Below are 11,687 nucleotides of genomic sequence, written 5' to 3'. Positions count from 1 at the left end.
AATGTTCCACATCACCATGTTGAAAGTTTTATTGCTTTTGAAAGAAAGTTTACAGACTGTTCTTTCCTTTTGTACTAATACCCACAAATGACTAGCCAGTGCTAACACTGACTAGAGCTAAGAAAGTGTGTGCTGTGGTGGTTGTTCAGGAGGCCAGCTCTGAACTGGAGTTTCTGCATGGTGTGTTTCCTAAGAAGGATTCTTAGGATACAGGATCAAAAGAGGGACAAGACACAAAACTGTGCAGAGGAAAAAATCTGAACCATGGTTTAGGACCACCCTCATTCCCAGCTGACCCTGGAAGAAGCTCAACAGACTGAATAGAAAGTAGCTGGAGAGTTTTCTATCTGGGTCCCACCAAACCCCAGCCATCCGATAGCCCACTTATAAAATAAACACACAGATGCTTATATTATTTAAATTGTTTGGCCTAATGGCTCAGGCTTCTAACTATCTAGTTCTTACATCTTAAATTAATCCATTTCTATAAATCTATACCTTGCCATGTGGCTCGTGGCTTACCGGTGTCTTTACATGCCGCTTGTCATGGCGGTGGCTGGCAGTGTCTCTCTGACTCAGCCTTCCACTTCCCAGAATTCTCCTCTCTCCTTGTCATGCCTATACTTCCTGCCTGGCCACTGGCCAATCAGTGTTTTATTTATTTACCAATCAGAGCACATACAGACCATCCCACAGCAACAGAACTTCAAAGTTGTCCAAGATGGCCTCAGGTAATTCAGCTTCTTCTTCAATTTTACCTCCAGGAATCAGTTGCTAGATTTGGACTTTCCCTAGGAAGTACAAATGGGGGCAATCTTCAACCTTCATTCAAATGAGGGTGAGAGAAGAAAGATGTAACTGAACATTTAAGCATGAAGGGCAATAGTACCTGGAAGCACATATCCTCTTCCCCTTGGCATTCCAAATGCATGACAATATACTTGATGCCTAGAGACACTCAAGCAAATATTTTGCATAGCTCTTGGATGTCAGCAACTGGCTCATTGGTCACTGTGCAACCAATTCATAGCTATTGACTTATAAACTGTTCATTATCTTTGCCTTACTTGTGGTAAAGTTTTAAGGATCCATCTATGTTTTCTCATTATTTCCCTGGTGGAGCTCATGAATTTAGTCTTTGGTTGGATGTCTATACTTAGAAATTCAGCTCATGGTAATAGAATTGTGAAAAGCTAGTTGAAGTGGAATTGAAACCGTGAACTTGGCCACATTAATGTGTCCCATAGACCAAACAAAAGGACCTCATTTGCTTTACTAAACTAGATTCTTCTCTTTAAAAACAAAAGGTGAAGTCAACACCTGGACAGGGAATCTTAGTCTAGGAAAATTTAAAAGCAGTCTACTGTCCACTTAGAAAATCAAAGCCAGCTCATCACAATCAAATAGCAACAGAACAGATCAATATGAGCTTAACTACTTACATGGAGGAGCATGAGTGGAACTGCAAGGTAACTTACTAGTCTCCACTGGGTTACTTAAAACCAACCAGACAATATTAAGCAAACACACAATCATTATTTTAACAGCCTGTTCTAGAAACTAGAACAGCCCCCGAAAAGAAACAGCGTTAGAACCACACGTACAACCCCTGATTAGAATAAAGGGAGCAAAGAAAAGATTGGGCTGTGACTGTGTTTGCCTAGCTGTTCTTGTGACTTTGGTTTGATCTTTACTGCCACAAAGAAGAAAAAAAACAAGAAGCTGATTGAAAGTCAGTTCAGCTTGTGATAGAAATACAAAGGAGACAGGTTATGGCTGATTTTAAAACAATGTTCACTGATACTAAAGGCAAGAAAGAACGGATTTAATTTAATTTATTTTTTTCATTGAAAATAGATTCTTCTCTCTTACAATACGTCTCAGTCATATCAGTTTCCCCTCCCTCCACTCCTCTCAGCTCACCTCCCCACCTCCCCTCTCCCCCAGATCCACTCACCCTCAATTCCTAGTTTCCCTTCAGAAAAATCAGGCTTCCAAAAGGTAACAACCAAACACGACAAAACAGGATACAATAAGACAAGGCAAAAGCTCTCCTTTGGAGGCTGTACAAGGCAACCCAATAGGAAGAAAAGGATCCTAAGAGCAGGCAAAAGAGTCAGAGACACACCAGCTTCCACTGTTAGGAGTTCTAAAAAAACATCAAGCTAATAGATTTTACATTTGCAGAGGACCTGGTGCAGAACTATGCAGGACCTGTGCTTGCCACTTTAGTTTCTGTGAGCCCATGTGACCCTTGCTTAGTTGATTCAGTAGGCCATGTTCTCTGAGTCTCCTCTATCCCCCCTGACTCCTACACTCTTTCATCCACCTCATCTCTGGGGTTCCTCAGCTCTGAGGGGAGAGATCTGATCACAACTTCCAATTTATACTCTCTCTCTCTCTCTCTCTCTCTCTCTCTCTCTCTCTCTCTCTCTCCCTCCCTCCCTCCCTCTCTTTCTCTCTCTCTCTCTCTCTCTCTCTCTCTCTCTCTCTCTCTCTCTCTCTCCCCTCTGCCTAATGTCTAGCTGTGGGTCTCTGCACCCACTCCCATCTGCAGTGGGAGAAAGTCTTTTTCCGAGTATAACAGAATAATATTAGGAATCATTTCATTGTTTTTGTTTGCTGTAGGATGTTCTGTATGGCAAATGTGTTGCTCTGATTGTCAATAAATAAAACACCGATTGGCCAGTGGCGAGGCAGGAAGTATAGGAGGGACAAGGAGGAGAAAAAAGCTGGGAAGTAGAAGGCTGAGTCAGAGAGACACTGCCAGCCACCACCATGACAAGCAGCATGTGAAGACACCGGTAAGCCACGAGCCACGTGGCAAGGTATAGATTTATGGAAATGGATTAATTTAAGCTGTAAGAACAGTTAGCAAGAAGCCTGCCATGGTCATACAGTTTGTAACCAATATAAGTCTCTGTGTTTACTTGGTCAGGTCTGAGCGGCTGTGGGACTGGCAGGTGAGAGAGATTTGCCCTGACTGTGGGCCAGGAAGGAAAACTCTAGCTACATTTGTTTGTAGTTTGTTTGTTTTGGCCAATCATGTTTGGTTCTACAGAAGTACTCCGGGCTATCCAGTCCCTAGTTCCTGGCCATCCTGGCAGTGCAGGGCGTGGGATCCTTCTCACGGTTTGGGCCTCAAGTTAAATCAGACATTGGTCAGCCGCTCTCACTAGTCCTTTGCCACCGAGGCCCCAGCACATCTTGCAAGCAGGACAGATTGCAGGTCTAGGGTTTTGTAGCTGGGTCGGTGTGTCCATGTTTCTCTTTCCATAGCCTGCAGAGTATTCTCTGGCCAAAGAGATTAGAATGTAGGGGTGAAGGTTCCATGCCTGAACCAGCTTGACCTCTCTGTGTTCAATGAGCTGTGTGGATGTTGTCCTCAGCAGTGGGGGGCACGCTGTCAGCTTTCAGAGAATGACTTCCTGTCCTTGTAGCAGAAATCTTTTAAAAGTTTTTATTAATAAAATCAAACCGAGGCCAGTTATTGGGGTGAACACTGGAAGATCAGAGAAGCAGAACAAGCCACAGCTTCCTCACCTCACCAGTTCCTCAGCTCATCCTGTTTCCTCAGGCTGGAAGCTTCTGAGTCTTCATCCAGAATGGGTCTCAGCTGAACTGCTGCTAGAAGCCTGAAAGCTTAACCAGCCAAATGCTTAACCAGCTAAAAGCTTCTAGTTTCTAGTCTTCATGCCTTATATATCTTTCTGTTTTTGCCATCACTCCTTGGGATTAAAGGCTCACTTCTTGGGATTAAAGGCATATGTCACCATGCCTAGCTGTTTCCAATGTGGCCTTGAACTCACAGAGATCCAGAGGGATTTCTGCCTCTGGAATGCTAGGATTAAAGGTGTGAGTGCCACCATTTTCTAGCCTTTGTATCTAGTGGCTGTTCTGTCTCTGACCCCAGATAAGTTTATTAGGGTGCACAATATTTTGGGGAACACATTATCACCACATGTCCTAGCATCAGCCTGGGTTGTTTAGGGGTCTCCATAGAACCCCTTAGGCCAACAACATAGCCAAATGCATCCTAGTCCCCTCCTGGAAGCCTTACCTGTCTAAAAAGAATGGCCAGTTCAGATTCAATATCGTCCATTAATTTTAATTTTGGTTTTATAACCCTCGTGGACCTCTTTCACTCCTAAGCCTTTGAAATTGACAGTTCTCCCCAGATGCCTTAATATTTAAATATTCAGTTTTCCCAGTTCTGGTAAAGCCAGTTGCCAATATATCCACAGTAACTGAGCTTCTTTTCCTTAGATTATGTTAGAGGTATTAGTTAGCTTCATGTCCAGAATTGAACAGAAAACACAATAAAAGTGTTAACCAGCTGCTTCCATTCTCCTTTACCTTTAGGCTGAACAACTCCAAAAGTTTCCAGTACTATAGACTTTTTAAATGTGCATCATGATATAATTTCAGACATATTTTAATTGTTTAACCAATCAAAGCAGATGGAAAAAAGGCTGGTTTCATTATTGTGAGTGCATACTCTATTTCAACCTTGCTAAACAGCCAGTTTCTCACAGAACATATAGCAAGGTGGTCCTCACTTTGTACCACAGGAATTTTCTGGTGGCACATAGTAGAGAGTGTAAAAGGGAGCAGAGGTTTGGAGAAGGTCTGAGAAGGAGTCACCTTTGGTAAACAGAGTAGTTGTGATAAGTCCTGTGCTTCTGCAATTATAGATTTCACCCAGTATTTTAATTGTCAGATCTTTGTTTATCTCTCCATTACAGTGTTAGCTTTCTGAAGGCTGGGGTTTCATTAACCCTGATTTCATCAACAGAGGTTATATTACAGCAAAGTAAACTCCAAATGAATGGTTATGGAGACATGCAATGATTCTTGGTGTATCTGTACTGTTCCAACACACACACACACACACACACACACACACACACACACACACACACACAATTTAAATGGCTTGTGCAATGACAGTTAACGTGGTGACAGATATGATTACAAGAGACAGTGCCTTGGTTTCTAGTCCAGTGTTCTTCCAAACTGTCATTTTTCTCTGCAATCTTTTAATATCTTTTGAATCCATTTGCCATTTTATTCCCCGTGCATCTGAAGAACATTAATATCACCATACTGCATTTGCTTCTTCTAGTTGACTCAAACATGTAAAAGGGAACACTTTAATAGTCCACAATTAACATAAGGCACACGCACACTGTGTGAAAAGAGTCCTTATTGAATTCTCCAGGACAAAATTATGAACACAGCTACTTAATTTTTTTAAAACTCATACCTTTTTAATAACTAAGAAAATATGTCACCAGCTAATTCGATATGCTTTTCTCTAAAGTAATTCATGAATACATAGGTTAGATGGGACATATGTCCCTGAGAAAGCTATCTGTGACACCAATCTAATGATAAGAACACATATTTTCAAATTTCTTCCCATGATATGACTAACTTGTTTTTAGAAAATTAAATTTCTCACATGATATGACTAATTTGTTTTTAGAAAATTAAATTTCTATTTGATACATGGAGAATGTCCTAAAATAACCTCTACTGAGTTCCTTTTTGGAATTGGTCCACTCAGGTACAGTCTAACATGATAACTATGCTTTAGAAATGAAAACAGGAGGAAAGATGGCTAGACAGAAAAGGATATGATGACTTTCAACTTTTGTGGAGTTACAAACTAAACACTGCACCCTGTAGGTATATTATAGTTACTAAGTGCCGAGGGCTGGAGTATATTTTTAAAAATATTCTGTATATTCTTCTTAATCATAACTGAGTAATTATTCCTTTTAACACTCATTCCAGTTCCAGAAAAATGTTCTTTCAAGTTGTGTACTTGGGAATCATGGCATGAAGATGGCTCTTTACATCTGCATATCAATGTCACCAAAAGAATCAGGAAATGTGAAGATGACATGTCCCAAGGGCTTATGTAAATTTAGGGTGAGAAGAAGTGGAATTAGAATCTTAGGCCCATCATTTGCAAAAATTCAGCCCTCATAAATCCTGACAGCCCTGTCTCATGCCAGATACACTCAAATCACCACAGTAGCAAGAGAGCTGCCAATATTTATATGGAATTCACTAGAAATGCACAGTTCAGACTTTCAGAGAGCTAGGCATTGTGCTGTGTAGTAAGGAGGCAGTTTGGGTCAGCAAGCTGCAAACAGTTACATGTGCATTTAAGAGAACAATGACATCTGTCTAATAAGTTTCACCATGCTAAAATCTTCCTTCCTGAATTAAATTTAGACTTACCTAAAGTTTAGCCTTTTTTTGTCTATCATCCCCTCCGATAACCTCAGTGCATGCCTGCCTTAGAGCTGACTTTACAATTTCTACATATAAACTGTCAACAGTAGTGTTTCACACAAACGTCAATGCTGAATTATGAGACCATCAATGAAATTTATGGCTTACCATTTGTTAAGCACTTTCAATATTTGTATGAAGAGGTACATGTAATCAACCAGTGATGGGAGATATTCGATCACACTGTGAACCCTGAGTTTGCGTTTGGATTAGTTAAATAAAACTAGCCTTGGTCCAGGAGACTCAGTTAGCAACTATTGACAGAAAGTAGTCAAAGTAATTGTAGAGCATCAGAGGTCATTTGGAGGAGAAAGAGAGACAAACCAGAAGTAGTAGGGAGGGATTTTGATTGGCCCAGCTTTTTTTGTTTGGCAGAGTGGAAGGTCAAACCATAGATGACAGAGCAGGGACTCTAAATGGGGCCTTTGTTTCTTCTACAAAGAAAGGTCTTGTCTCACCTACTTTCCACACATAACTTTGAGTCTAGAAAACTGGTGATTTAAAAACAGTTTTTAACTTGAAGTTCAAAAATGGGTAAATAAAACCTTTATTTCAAATGATGACTGAGTTAACGTTCCACAGCCATGCTGATGGGTACAGTTACATGCCTTTACGTAGGTGAGCACCATGATTGTGTGCTCACTTTGGCCTCTGCCTCACATCTTCCCAACAGCTACTGGTTTGTCACATTGTAGCCCATGCTTAGAGTCCATCTGATAAGATTATAACCTTCTTTAAGACTGTCCATGCTAAGATCCTCTGTGTCTGTGTAAGACAGAAAGTCTCCACACTCACCAGAAGAGAAACAAACAGTAGCTAAGCATTGCTTTGCTTTTACCATCCAGATACTTTTGTTGTCTTGATCATCACAGGGTTCTTTGCACATTCTATTCATTGTGAGAATATTCACTTCTGGTCTTAAAAACCTGAAGAAATTCTGGTTGTACTTTTTCACAGGTGTGTGTTGCCAGAAAGGAAGAGAAATAAGTTAGGCCAGGTTCTAGAAGACAAGTATCATATATTTAATCTCATTTGTGGTTCTTTGACGTTTTTCACATGAAGAAAATGATGTGTGTATATATGAGATAAAAGGAAAAGGAAAATTGATTAGAAGAACAAGGGAGACCAATTAAGGGAAAAAGAAAAGATGTCACAGTCTGAGAAGGAATAGGCTTAATGTGTATTGTACCCCTGTGTTATTAGGTGAAACAGTATCAAATACAATTACAAAAAAATGAAAATGTAAAAGGCAAGTAAATGAATATACAAGGGAATGCAATATGATTTTGAAGACTTCACTCAATGCTCCCTATTCTTAAATTTCCTCATTTGTTGAGTAGGAAAGTGGTTTATTGAGTTACGTAATTTTGAGTAGCAATATACAGCTTGGAAGTTCAAAACTCAATAGCTACTGTCACTTGCATGACTGAACTGATATTTCATCCTTGCCATTTCTCTCCTTGGAATATTTGTATCCACCTGGAGAAAATAGATCATTTTTTGGTCTTGCTCAAACCTCATGAAACATACATAAATTGTATCACAAAATCCTGAACATACTTTGGGGTTTTTTATCACATTTGCTGTACATCTATATTTGCATGATTTTCTTGCCACTGTCCTCTGACTGTTCTTAGAAGAAAGGACATGGAATACTCAACATTTGCCTAGCATAGAGCTACATTTGACACACTTGAAAAGCATTGCATATTAGTTGCCTACAAAGAAATAGTGCTAGCATGGTAATGGTTTGTGGTGCTATTGTGTTCCCCAAAATATTGTACACTCTAATAAACTTATCTGGGGTCAGAGAATAGAACAGCCACAATATTAAAAACAGAGGATAAGCAGTGGTAGCACATGCCTTTAATCCTAACATTCTAGAGGCAGAGATCCGCCTGGATCTCTGTGTGTTCAAAGATACAGCCAAGCATGGTGACTCATGCCTTTAATCCCAGAAAGTGAGCCTTTAATCCCAGGGAGTGATGGCAGAAAGCAGAAAGGTATATAAGGCATGAGGACCAGAAACTAGAAGCATTTGGCTGGTTAAGCTTCAGGTTTTCGAGCAGCAGTTCAGCTGAGATTCATTCTGGATGAGAACTCAGAGGCATCCAGTCTGAGGAAACAAGATCAGCTGAGGAATTGGTGAGGTGAGGTAGCTGTGGCTTGTTCTGCTTCTCTGATCTTCCAGCATTCACTCCAATAATTGGCCTCAGGTTTGATTTTATTAATAAGACCTTCTAAGATTCCTGCTACAATGGTTGGTTTACTACACTTCCCTGGTCTGCAGGGGCCAGTGCAGCTGGAGAGCTCACAGAAGACAGAAGGCCATGGATGGGAAGAAAATGTACTTTCTGAATACAGGATGCTATTCTCTCTCTCTCTCTCTCTCTCTCTCTCTCTCTCTCTCTCTCTCTCTCTCTCTCTGTGTGTGTGTGTGTGTGTGTGTGTGTGTGTGTGTGTGTGTGTTATGTGGCTGTATGCTGGAGTACTTACCTGTGTGGATGTATGGAGAGTAGAGGCTGATACCTACGCATCTTATTAAATCACATCTCAAACTTAGTTTTTGAGACAGAATAGCTACAGAACCTGCAGATTGCCTGTCTAGAATTTCTGGTCAATAATCCCCAGGAATGCACCTGCCTCTGTTTCCCCATCACTAGGGTTACAGACGTGTACCAACACATTCAACGTCTATACATAGGTTCTGAGGATACAAACTGAATCCCTTATGTTTCGGCAGAAAGAAGATTAACCACGAAGCCATCCCCCAAGAAGCCAGCTTCAGTTTATAAACTATTGGAAATGCACAAAACTAGCATTGCTTAAAAAAATTAAAGATCTCTTATCCTATTATGTTAATTTAGCTTTCTCAGAACATATTTAAATAATCTAAATATACATACTTAAATATTTTAATTGAATTGATTTAAACTTCAATGGAATTTCATAAATATTTTTAAAGTATGTGCTCCTAAATTTATTCTTTCTTATGAAATTATAGGTTTAAAATATTATTACATCTAGACATATCATTCTTCAGGGTTTAGCTCAGTGAAATTGTTTGATCCTCCCTCCCATACTCTCTACCTAACCAGCCAGATCTAGTCTGGGTCCTGCATTCAGTAATTTAGCCTAGTCTGGCCATCCCTGTCTGTTATGCAACCTCCATCTAGGCTTCCGCCAAGATTGACCTGACTCCTTGACACCTAGGCCTCTGCATGTCATATCCAGCCTCTCTCTCCACCAGATCTACCAGGATCTGTATCCATGCCACAGTCCAGGTTTGCACCATCTAAGAATTCAGGAATTTAAAGAAGACACAAACAGCTGAATGAAATTAAGGAGAAAAAGCATAAGGAGAATAAATGCTTCGGTGATGCCCAAGAAAACACATATATAAGGCTGATGGAAATAATGAAGAGAATAAAGAACTCAAGTTGAAATGAAGATGGAATGGAAACCTCAGTAACCCAAATATAAACTCAAATGAAATCCTCACAAGTGGAGTGAGTCAAGCAAATTATAAAATACCAGGACTCAAAGATAAAGTAGATGATCTACACCAAATAAGCAGAGAATATGGAAACTGTTCTTTAAAACACAGGAAAGGAACATATAGGAAATGTGGGACACCATGAAAAATCCAAACCTCCAACCTATAGGCATAGATGAGGGAAAAGAATTATAAGCCAGTGGCAGAGACTAGATCTTCAAAGAGACCGTGGAAGAAAACTTGCCCAAATCAGGAAAAAGAAATACTCATACAGATACAAGAAGCATACAGGATGTTGAATAGAAATATCAATAACTTCAGTTCTCTGATCAAAAGACAGAGTCACTGATGGATCAAGAAATAAAATCCGTTTATTTGTTCTGTATTAAGAAAAGTATCTTGCCAGGCGATGGTGGCACATGCCTTTAATCCCAGCACTCAGGAAGCAGAGGCAGGCAGATCTCTGTGAGTTCAAGCCCAGCCTGGGCTACAGAGTCAGTTCCAGGAAAGGCACAGAGCTACACAGAGACACCCTGTCTCAAAAAACCAAAAAAAAAGAAAGAAAAAAAGAAGAAAAGTATCTTAACTTGAAATAGGCACTGTCAACAGAACAATGGTGGCACACATCTTTAATCCTAGCACTCTAGAGGCAGAGGCAGACAGATCTCTGTGAGTTCAAGGCCATCCTGGCCTACTGAGCTAATTCTAGGACAGCCAGGGCTACACAGAGAAACCCTGTTTCAAAAATACTAGAAAAAAATAGAAAGAAAGAAAGGCATTGCCTTACAGTAAAAGGATGAACCAAATTATTCTAACCAAATGTTACCAGGAAGTAAGCATGCATTGCTGTCCTAATATCTGACAAAATAGAATACAATCTAAAATTAATCAAAGATAAATAGGAACACTGAATCATCAAGAAGGCATTACTCTCCTAAAAATATACGCACCAACCTCTCCAGTACCCAGCTACACAAAAAGTACTACTTGATTTAAAGCCTCATGAACACATTAGCAGTAGGTAATTTCAATATCCAAAAGACAGGATATCTGAACAGCAGAGGGGTGAGGGAGAGGAAGAGGGAGAAACACCAGAATAAAATGACATTATACATCAAACAGATTTAACAGATACCTATAGACTTATGCAAAGAAACACTAAACAACACAGTCTATTCAGCAGCAGATGGAAGAACCTCAAAAACAGACAATATCCTGGGACACAAAACAAGTTGTTGCAAATTCCAAAAGACTGAAATGACTCAGTGTATCTTTTGTGACCACAAGACTATAAAACTTAAAATTGACAACAAGCAAATCTCTTAAACACAGGAAATCACAGAGATTAAACATTTTTTTACACAATGATGAATGGGTAGTGGAAGAAATTAAGAAAAAAATAAAAATTCATGAAAATGAAAACACAACACAATACAAGAACTTCAGTGACACACTGAAAACAGTAACATGAGGAAAATTTATAGTTTTAAATGCCTACATTAAAAATTACAAGTAGATATGAAAAAATTACAAGTAGTACAAATAAATGACTTAATGATGCAACTCCCCTGATAAATATAGATTCAAAAATGCTTAATAAAATACTTGCAAACAGTATAATATCATACATAGAAAAGATTATACACCTTGACTAAGTTGGCTTTATCCCTGGAAAACAGGGAAGGATCTAAAAGATTGGAAGAGCCAGAGGTTTGGGGAGGTTGCAATGAGAATTTATCTTCCAGGAATGTCAGAAGCAGCTCCGATAAAGTCTCACCGATACGACTGACTGCCTAAATACGAGCTAAACAAAGACAGCAATACACATGCTAAAGTGGACAGAGAAAGCCCCCAAATATTCAACCATATAAAAAGAAACTAAGGA

The sequence above is a fragment of the Peromyscus eremicus genome, chromosome 19, assembly GCF_949786415.1.
Source record: "Peromyscus eremicus chromosome 19, PerEre_H2_v1, whole genome shotgun sequence".
In the NCBI taxonomy this organism is placed as follows: Eukaryota; Metazoa; Chordata; class Mammalia; order Rodentia; family Cricetidae; genus Peromyscus; species Peromyscus eremicus.
This window is presented reverse-complemented; position numbering follows the sequence as displayed.